The sequence below is a fragment of the Ambystoma mexicanum genome, chromosome 1q, assembly GCF_040938575.1.
Source record: "Ambystoma mexicanum isolate Mex_15411 chromosome 1q, UKY_AmexF1_1, whole genome shotgun sequence".
NCBI classification, from domain to species: Eukaryota; Metazoa; Chordata; class Amphibia; order Caudata; family Ambystomatidae; genus Ambystoma; species Ambystoma mexicanum.
This window is the reverse complement of record NC_090922.1, coordinates 129566708-129578311: the sequence shown is the minus strand read 5'-3', so window position 1 is coordinate 129578311 and position 11604 is coordinate 129566708.

Sequence of the window (11604 nt, the reverse complement as noted above, 5' to 3'; positions counted from 1 at the left end):
CCTACTAGGCCAGATGTCACTCAGAGCGCCCAAGTACATGGGTAAGGGGAGGGGAAAGTGCAGTACATGGGAAGAACAAATGACAATAAGTAAAAATTCGGCCTGATTGTGGCAAGTGCAAGGATAAGTGGAGACATCAGGTGATGCTGGAACTGTTAGGGATACAGAAAACAGTCCCTAAGTGTGAGGTTTGCCAGAAAGGCATCGCAGGGGTGCGACTGGTGGGGGGGAGGTGGCCTAGGCCCGACATCAGAGAGTGGCCAGGTAACCAGTGGATAATATGTTGCAGCCAGGAAGTCAGCCGGGGAGAGGAGGAGAAAAAGCAGGTGCAAAGAGAAAGGCTTTGAGGTGCTTCAGGAACCGGCGATGGTTCTCCTCAAGTTTCAGGACGGCTGTTGCAGAGGGATGTCACAGCCAAAGAAAGAGATCTACCACCAACTGGTTGCTTGCAGAAGCGACTGACCCTAAGGGAGTTGGAGACGGGTGAGGGATGAGCTCGAGCAGGGATATATTTAGGAAGTGAGAGTTGAAGGTATTGAGGTCCCAGGGCCCAGAAGGCCTTATGCATAATGCAAAGGGTTTTCACCTTATTCCTCGCAGCCACTGGCAGCTATTGCAGACATTTCTGTCCAGGAGAGATACGATCCCTGGGCTTGAGGCCAAGGACAAGTCACGCAGCCCTCTTCTGAATGAGTTGCAGAGGGTGGAGAGTAGAAGTGGGCAGATTAAAAAAAGGCTGTTGCAATAGTCCAGCCTAGAGGGAACAACAGCTGTGCACACAGTGACCTTTTGGGAACTTGCTTTAGGTTGGTAAAATACATTTAGTGCTGGTTTTGGTGCCTTATTTTTACACTTCATGTAGGAGATGGGTTAGTGGGGAAAACAGTTTCTAGCATTGTCGGAAGGAAAGAAGAGAGTTCCTGTTCCGATATTACAATGTATGACATGGGTAAATGAAGACGTTGGAAGCACATACCATTGAAGTGCCACTTGATGGTAGGGGATGGGTGAAAAAACAGTTTGCTTTTTGAGAACATAATGGATGCTCAGTGGCAGATACCGTGCGCAGAGGCACTTATAACAGAGTTGTAAACATACTGCAGAAAAAGTAATCATACCTCTATTTTGTGGTGATTGGTGCTTCTGTGGATGAATGTGGATGCACAATTCTTGCCAACCTTTACTGAACTTTCCACTGGACGTCCTTTCGAATGACAGGACACTTGCAGGCTGAATTTGTAACGGTAAATATGAAGTGTTGTGCAGAACTGACAGTGTTAGATGCTAACGTCTCGGATGGCATTGGTGGATACATGTGTGACTATTTACCCGTACCCAATGATGTAGTGGTGGACACAAAATAGTAGAAAGGGAAGGAGGACTGTCCTGCTTTACCGGGGCGCAGCCCTCGCGGTACTTTGGGAAGCGCACGTGCCACATTCTGCTCTTCTCATCATGCTGGCCAATGGAAATGGGACTGTGGGGATTATCCAATCAGGTACTGAGGGTGTGGTTCACAGGAAGGGGCGGTAACACTGTGTTTCATTACTCTGCCTAGTGAGGTGGGCCGACATGGAGAAACACATTGTGTTGACTTTGGGTGATGCCTTTGTGATAGATCTGCACAAGTATGCTCTGGATAGACACTTGGATGGCAATTTCGGTTTGGAAGGAGTGGACGCATTGTGGTGTGCTTCCTATGACCGCAGTTTCGCGATATGTATGCACTTTGCAGAGACCTGGCCACTTCTGCAACTGTTGATGCTGTCGTCCTGCACTACGGCGGCATGCAGTTGGGTTACGTGGCTTGTTTAGGTGTGTCGACTGAAGGGGTTGCTGAATGTAGTGCAGAGGCTTTTTTCCACTGGCCAGGTGCTTTTCTCATCTATAACACCAAGAAGAGTATGGGACAATGCTAATGTATGTTGTTCCGAGCCAGAGGTTGGGAGGTGTCTGATCAATAGAAGCATGTGTGATTTTTTGTCTGCTCGTGGGATGTTCTTCTGCAACAATGATCTCATTAGTTGTGGAAATGCAGCGTTTTTCCATGCAAATGGCATTTCGTTGTTGCCCATTGGTAACGCTGTTTCGTTTGCCCATCTATAGGATGCGTTGAAGAGTTTACTGTATCAATGTGAGCACAAGAACACACAAAATCAAATAAAAAGATGTTTCTCAAGAAGCACCTAAAAAAAAGAACGGCTCTTTTCAGAGCTGCCACTAAAAACAAACTCCCCTACCCTGGTTGCAATGTATTTCCCCATGCCCGCATGCAGCACGAAATTCACATCCGGGGATTTTGAGGATGCCATGGAAATGGGACTGTGGAGGCTGAGGTATTACGCAATAACGTTTCTGGGTGTGGTGTGTATGCAGAGGACTTTTGTACAGAACTGATACTGTTATATGGACAGCTCTTCAATGTGATTGGTGGATGCGTGTGCAACATTTTAACAGTGCGCAATGACGGCGTGCTGAAAAGAAGAAAGTGGAAAGGGAAGAAGAAATGTTTTTGCTTTATTAGGGCACGGCCCTCGCCGTACTTGGGAAAACGCACATGCCACATACTGCCGTTTTCAGCAGGCTACCCATGGGAATGGGACAGTGGTGACTATCACAACTCAGGGTGTGGGTCAGAGGAAGGGCCGTTAATACATTTCCCAATTACTGTGCGTACTGAGCCGGGCTGACATGGTTGCCATTACTTGCAAAGGCAATGTAGCACAGCAGATTCGGTCAAACATCACTTACAGGGCAAACCTATGTGGCCTGCTACTCTGTTCTGAAAAGGTACAAACAGATTGTGGAGCAGTTCTGGGGTGTGGCCTTTTCTAGGGATGCCGTGGAGAACTTGCACCCGGAAAACAGGCCTACATTGTTCAAAAACATATATACATGTGCAATAGCACATTGTGGTGTGTTTGTAAGCGTGTACTTTCCGAACAACACTCTGTACTTTGCACAACACTGCACTTTTCCGCTGTCCGAGGGTCCGGATCGTGTCCCCGAAATAAGGGCCCACGCGCAGTGTGGGTGCAGTCGCATGGTGATATCGCCACTGTTCTCCCTTGGGACGGCTGTCCACAGGATGTATTTTGGGCGGAATACATTCTGCGCATGTGCATTGGTGTCCTATGCACACTGTTGCCACTTCTCTACTGATTAATAGTGCCACACACGTGCGCCGACCTTTTTGGGAGATGCTGGGTGTTTAAATGGTATAGCAGGTGGGATGTGTATCTGTATAGCTACCTGTAGGATGTGGGTGGCTGGCTGAACCTAATTAAAGATTGTTCGCATATGCTGCACAGTGGCGGTGTTACCAGGACGCAGAGGAACAGATACACATGTGTGTACTTGCACAATGAACAAATGTCCACTCCCATGCGTAATTATAGGTGGTGCACAAAATGCGGACATGCAGGTCATACTGGCGTCGTACGGATGCCTCCATTGTCATTGCGGATAGGCCGGGCAAGTGCGGTGTCCGTAGGACACCTACCTTTTGCTTAATTGTGGTCATTCCTGTGAGGCCTGTGCACCGCTCAGTCATAACAGCATTTAAAAAAAAAAACAATACCACATATACACTCGGCAACAATTTAAATATCAACGTTTACTTGCACACATTCATACACACAATTAGGGAAGGGGTAGCAAAAGTGGATACTTATTGTGGGGAATTGGGGATTTGCACAAGTTGTTCGTGAGGGGAGAAAGGGATTGAGGTATCACTGTACCGTCTCTCATCACATGGATTTTGAGGGGATGGTGGGCTGTGACATGGGGAAGGGGTACACATGCAGTGCTGTTTTATTTTGGCCATAATATACCCTTGTACGCAATCCTTTAAGGTGGCAAAACTGTTAACAAATTCTTCCATTTTGGCTTCCAGGATGTCCATTTTGCTATTTACAGAGTTTCTTTCCTTTCTTATGTCCGTATGCTGTTGTCGAAGGGGTACCGCTTCTGCTGCCTTGCTTTCCTTTCCAATATGTTCTCTTACAGAAACAAAATGTGTTTGGTGTACATGAAGCAATATATATTACATAATTTACGTTTCACACTAATCCGAGTAACAATGGGGTTAGTATCGTAAGTCATTGCGTCATGAGAGAAATGTTCTTCCAGCCACTGTAAGGTGCTTGCCATTGCTACGTACCAAAAACAGTTATGCTTCTGTACTATTGTATACTGCAGCACCTGCGCAATTATCAGACAAAATCTAGTGTGCTTGTCACGTTGCATGATATTCTGGTCTTAGTATTTTCCGATCCTTACTCTGGCCCTTCGTTCTTTGTTCCCATGCGCAGTAGCAGTGAGGTAAAATTGTTGAAGGGAGACGTCCTTTCTGTTGTTGGTGCATTCCGTTATGGTGTAGTCTCTATGCCTTTGTGCTGTTTGCTTCATAAGTACAAACTTTGCAGACCTACTCTATCTTACCTTGCAATTCATGTACATGCTGCTGTTTGCATATGTTCCTTGTGTTTGCTGAATTGTACCACTATGTAAGACAGCCCCTGCCTTTCTGAGCAGGTTGGATGCCATCCGATGTCCACAACCAGACACATACTCTGAGACTGCTCTGCACATTAACACGGTGCCCACAGGTTCAGTATGTTGTACAGTACATCTTCAAAAAGTAAGTGTATCCTGCTAGGAACCTATGCAATTCACTGAAGAATTGTTTCTGAAATAACATTATGCTTAAGTTGCACTAGTAAAAACCTATGCAATTCACTCACAAAAAACATTGTTACAGGGACTTTATGGGTAAGTTGCACTACTAAAAAGCAATGAAATTCACTGACAAAAAATATTGTTAAAGGGACGATATGATTCAGTTGCCCTAAGAAAAACCTATAAAATTCAGTGCAACAAGTACTTGAAAGGAACATTATATTTACTTTGCACTAATAACAACCTATCCATTTTATGGTTACAAGTAAAACCAAAAAAAACAGAAATTCGCCATTTATGGTAACCTAAGCAACCATAACTCACGCCACCACTGTGCACTGCTAAGACTTACACACAGGACATCAAAGATGACATTTACCGGTGGTATACCACCAACCTTATAATGAGGCAAATTGCACTAGAATACAATGGGCCTCATTACAAGGTTGCCGGTAAAAAAAGAGAATTACCGGCATGCTGGTGCTACCGTGTCCGTGTAGCACTTCTACCGGAATCTACAGTAGATTCCGAAACAGCATGCACGCGCATTCCGGCATGCTGAAAACGGTAGCACCGGCATGCCGGTAACAGCCCCTAAACCCCTGATACTGGCAACCTCGATGCCGCAGGGACCGACTCCGGGACCGATGACGCTGTAATTACTGGTACCGGTAGTGCTACACGGACACGGTAGCCCCGACATGCCGGTAATTCTCTTTTTTTACTGGCAACTTTGTAATGAGGCCCATTGTATTCTAGATGCGCCGGAACAGGAAAAGCACTGGTGGCCATCTTTAAAATCACAATCCATTCCAATAATCATCCTACAGATCCTACAGGAGTGCAACTGCCAATCCAAGTGCACAGATACACTGAAGAGAATGACATTGACACGATGAACCACCCGTCGCTGCAAACCCTGCTTTAGTGAGCAGGGGCTCAATATGCTTGCGGACACACTAGTCGAGCATGCCGACGTGGTCTTTGGAGCAGATCTGTGGCGCCCAGCACAGTTAAGGAAGAAGGCAAAATGGGAGGAAGTGGCCCCCAAAGTGGCCCAATCCACCTCATGGCAAGATGCACACATCAATGACATCAGTCGCACACCTGACACACCCAACATGTCCATGCCCGCAGTGCCTACATCAATGCATCAACGCACACAATGGGAACACATCACATTGGCAATCAAACCCCACATGGGACACAGACTCTGTGGCATGGCGACAACACCCAAGCCACCAGACATCAGTGCCCCAGCCTATACACACTGTGCACTCAATGGCCGCACCACAATGATGCCCCCACACTGCATCCCCCACACATTCCTGGGTGCACCATGCCAGGCCCACAGACATGTCCATGAGAATACACAAGACTCAATGTACTTGCATTGATGAATGTCAGATGGATGTACACCCATTACTAATGCCCTGCTTCACTGTCCCCCACAGGCAACTCATATGACAGCGTGGGTGAACTAACCACCACACCCCGCTCCAGCACTGCACGTCGCTGCCAACGCGAAATCACAGACCCCAGCCAGTTGGCAGTCACCTCGACGGCAAGACATGAGCATGCCACTACATCAACCAAACAGGCCCCCCGCCACCAGGACACACAGGCTGCCCAGCAGACACAGCACCCACCAACACCTGCCAGCAGGGAGCCCTGGCAGTCAACCACTAAACCTGCCAGCAAGGCCCCCCTGACAAATGACCAAAACACCTGAGGCTAAACGGGCATATCAGGTGGAAGAGTCTGAACCACCAGTGTCCAGCGATTCAGAGGAGGCCCAATCGCCAGGGAGCGAGAGGAGGTCCAATCGTCAGTGGCCAGTGAGCCGGAGGAGGTCCAATCACCAGTGGCCAGCGAGGCAGAGGCGGTCCAATCACCAGTGGCCAGCCAGCCGGAGGAGGCACAATCCCCGGCACCCAGTCAGGCAAACATCAATCCAACAATCAACAGTTGGCTCTCACGGAGCTGTGTTCACTCCCCCAGGCCCTCGGAGCCCACCCCCTTGCCACTAACCAGACTCAGACACATTAGAGACCTCGAGGCGCGGCTCACATGGATGGAAGGCTGGCAGCAGGCAAGGCAGGCATTGGTCACGTAGTATCTGACAGAGGCAGAACAGACAAGGCAGACCATGCAGGATGCCCTGCAAGAAACTGCAAGAATGGTGAGCAGAGCCGTGTACTGCGTGGCCAGGCATGTGCGGGAAGGAAATTCTGTCATGTCTGCCATGTCCCAGTCCATCACCCAGTTGGCAATCACTATAGCAGAACAACGGAACATCACCACAACCCCCCAACCCGCCTCATCCTCCAGCACAACACCGGCTAGTTCTACTCAAACTAGCCCTGTTCTTCACTCACAGCAACTTGTTCCCTGCCCAGAGGCTCACCCCCCTCCTCCAAAAAGGGAGCGTGAATAGGACAACATACAAGTACATGTGGGGAGAGAGTAGTTGGGATGGTGTTGTGGGGATAGTGTGGGATGGGGTCTAGGGGGGTTTGGGTGTGGGGGTAGTGGGGGAGGGGGTGCTGAGGTATTGTGTGTGGGGTAGTGGGGAGGGGGTGTTGGGGTATTGGGTGTGGTGTAGTGGGGGAGGGGGTGTTGGTGTATTGAGTGTGGGGGTAGTGGGGGAGGGGGTGTGGGATCAATTTAACGGGACAGTAGTGGTAGTTAAATAATGCGAATCTGTACGTTGTTATTCATTATTCAATACAGCTGGTGTGTAAAAGAAAAGCACATGACTGGACATAGCTTCCTGAGTGTGTGTCTATTTAATTATCTACAGTGCCCAGTGTGACCCATGCCCAGTGCCTTGTATTTTCCAGTCGATCAGAAGTAGTGGTCAATTAAATCTTGCTGTGTTGCACATTCTTCATTTACATTGTGCCGCTGAGGAATTCCACCATCTTCCTCATCATCATCCTCATCCTCAGGTGGCATCAGGTCCATCTCAGGGGGTAGGGGCAGTTGTGCCTGATGCACATGTTGTGTAGCATGGCGCATACTAACACAATTTTTCCCACCTTCTCTGGCCCGTAAATGAGTGCCCCCCGACCTGCTTAGGCAGCGGAACCAGGCCTTCAACAGGCCAAATGTCTGCTCTATCGTGACAGGAGTGCGTGCATGTGCACGGTTGTAGTCCTCTTCGTGCCTGTTGACTGGTTGCCTGATGGGGTTCATGAGCCAGGCCTTCGGGGGGATAACCGGCATCACCTGCATGGGAGCAAGAGAAAGGGTACTTGTGATTAATTTGGTAATTCCATGTTAGCACTGCCTGTACAGTGTTCATGATTAAATGCAACTAAGGATTCATAACTGCACATGACATGTACCATTTTCTATGACTCGGGTAAGTGCCTTTTGGGCTGATCCATGGGTGGGGGGAATGGGTGCAGTTGCCGTCCCAAGAACCATTCAATGTGAACCTGCACTCCCACAAATCAAGTCCAAAAGCTCATGATGGCCTCAGATATCATTGATGTGTTACCAATGGAAATGGACTGTGCATGTACAGTGGCTAATCACACATTTGCCTAATTGACTTCATGTAACACAGTGGTATCCCCAGTATGCATTCTACTTACTCATGTCTCCATGTACATGTCCAACCGACACCTTCCTCCATATGACTAAGTCAGATTTACATTGGTGGTATGGGCCACGGGTGAAGGGGTAAGATTCTGTGATACGGCTGGGTGGGGGTTGGCATGGTCGAACTAAGGTACTTTGGATGAGTCCTGCTCCTCTCAATCACATCTTGGTGGTAGTCAATGATTGCTGATTTTAATCGTTTTCATACTTCACATTGTACTTGGAGGTGTCCCTTAAGGTGACATGACAGGCATACTTATCTGCGGTGTACCTGTGGACTGAGTGCAGTGACTGATATTTTTCAGTGACAGATGAGTTTCTCTCAAGCAGGGCAGCATGACTCGTAATTTCTTTTGCAGAGATCATGTATTTCAAGCATTGTCACTACAGGGTGGTGCATTGCGGTACATGTAGTTAATGTTTTCTCATGTTCCTGATACATCTCCAGGATCACATCACACATGTCATCAAGGTTCTCCAAAGACTGAGAGAAAACCACCTGTTCGTAAAAGCAGAAAAATGCGTTTTTCACACTTCTGACGTTGAGTTCCTGGGTTATGATATCACCAGTCTGGGAGTTAGAATGAGTCAATCTAAAGTCAAAGCCATCCTGGACTGGCCTGTACCCGTCTCCGTCAAATCCTTCCAATCATTTCTTGGTTTTGCGAACTTTTATAGGCGGTTTATACACGCCTTCTCTAAGACAGTAGCACCTCTCACTGCACTAACAAATCCTAAGGTTGCGATCCGCTGGACGACAGAGTCCCAAAAGGCTTTTGATCTTCTGAAAGAAACCTTCAACACCGCCCCGGTTCTGCAACACTCTGACCCTAGTTTGCCTTTTATAGTGGAGGCAGATGCCTCCAACATGGCCATTGGCGCTATCCTTTCCCAGGTTTGCAAATCCACTGCAGTGGAGCATCCTGTGGCCTTCTTCTCCCGCAAACTGGCTCCTTATGAAAGGAACTATACAGTCACGGAGAAGGAACTTTTGGCCATTAAAGATGCCTTCCTGACATGGCGGCACCATCTTCTCGGGGCTAAATATCCGGTGTGTGTTTATTCAGACCACCGGAACCTCCAAGCCATAAAGACGATGAAGTGTCTGACCGCACGGCAGGCTCGATGGCATTCATTTTTTGCCCAGTTTGATTTCCGGATCACATATCGCCCTGCCAGAGAACACACCAAAGCCGGCGCCCTGTCCCGGCTCCATACGGTTGTTACCGAAGACTCAAGCAAGCCGACCTTATTGGCTGGGAAGGTGATTTGTAACTGCTCTGTTCAACCGTCTTTGAAACAAGAGATCGCACATTGGGTTTCTCAAAATCCCCGAGAGGTACTGCGCCTGAACCTAGACATCTGTGGCGGTCTCCCATACTACAATGGCCTCTTGTATCTACCCACAGAAAACACCCGTGCCAAGGCATTAAATTGGGGTCATGACTCGTTGGTTGCGGCCCATCCAGGTCAGAAGAAAACGTTGGAATGAATCCGGAGGTGGGCCTGGTGGCCGAGCATGTCCAAGAACGTGATAGACTATGTCACCTCCTGCTCTATATGCACTGAAAGTAAGGGATCACTTCAGAAACCAATGGGGCTTTTGCATCCCTTACCTGTACCCCATAAGCCCTGGTTCATGGTATCCATGGATTTCGTGGTCGAATTACCTCCTATCCAAGGATTCGACACGGTGTGGGTCGTGGTGGACTACTTCACGAAAATGGCACTTTTTCTGCCTTGTCAGGGTGTTCCTACGGCGGCTATTCTAGCTGATCTGTTTTTGAAACATGTATTCCTGTTTTTTGGTTTACCCTCTGTGGTCATCACCGACAGGGGGTCACAGTTTGCGTCTCGTTTCTGGAGGGCATTGTCAACAGCCCTCATGATGGATGAATGTATGTCTAGTTCCTACCACCCTCAGACAGACGGCCAGACGGAACTGGTCAAGGGTACAATGGAACAATACCTACGGTGTTTGGCTTTACAGTACCAATCTACCTGGCTGGAGGTACTGCCCGCAGCCGAGTTTGCATACAATAATTCGGTACATTCTTCAACAGGAACTTCTCCGTTCTACGCTTTATACGGACAGCATCCTATGTCCATTCCAGTGGACTTAGAGCCTTCCGGGTTGGTTCCTAGGGCTGACGATAAATTGAAGGAATTGTCATCCTTGCATTCCTCAATTAAAAAGAATCTGGAGAAAGCGCAGGTTCGTTCCAAATATTACGCTGACAAAAACAGACGTCTGTCTCCTCTCTATAAAGTGGGTATGTCTGTGTGGTTATCCACCAAGAACCTGAGAATTCCGGGCAAAAGAAAACTGCTACCACGCTTTGTGGGGCCGTACAAGATCGCCAAGGTGTTGAATCCCGTGGCTGTACGTTTGAATCTACCCTCGCATTGGAGAGTACATCCAGTGTTTCACGTCTCCCTAGTGAAACCATTCATAGCCGGAACTCGGCTACCTGTTCGGCCCGTGGCGCTTTCTGTGAGAGGTTCCGAGGAGTACGAAGTACAGGCGATACTGGACATGAGAATGCGGGTAGGGGTTCTACATTACCTCATCGATTGGAAGGTTTATGGTCCGGAGGACCGCTCCTGGGAACCACTCGCTAACATCCATGCTCCCGCTCTCCTGCGCCGGTTCCACGATTCCAGGGGGTTGGCACGCCCTTTGGGGGATGGCACTGTCATGCCTGCCAGGTCCTCCCATGCTCGTGCTCAGCACCCTACACGTACAGCCCAGAGATCAGCCAGACCATTTTATACTCGGTGGCGACTTTGGGGGAAGCTTCCTGGCAAACGCCTTCATTCCCGCTAATTCCTTGCCAGACTTCCTTACCTTCTGCCTTTTGCGAACGGACAGACATTCCATATCACGCATACCGCGCATACCATTTACCAATACCAATTGCATTCCACAGGTATGCGCGAGTATCACATGACTGACTGGACGTCATCGCGCTACTCACACGCCCTCAGCAGCTGACTCGCACTACTCACGCATTCTCATCAGCTGACTCGTATTTAAACGGAAGCCTCCTGCGAATCGGCGCTTCTGATCGTTGTTCTTTGATCTTCGTTCCGGAGATCGGTATTCTACCTTGCTTCTAAGCAGTTTCCAAACTGCTCTTTCCTTTGCTACCAGCCGGACCCGCGCTGCTATTTACGGCAGTTTCCTGAACTGCTCTTTCCTTTACTGCCAGCCGGACCCGCGCTGCTATACACAGCAGTTTCCAGACTGCTTTTCCTTTGCTATCAGCCGGACCCGCGTTGCTAGTCTCGGCAAGAACTCCAGCTATCCTGACG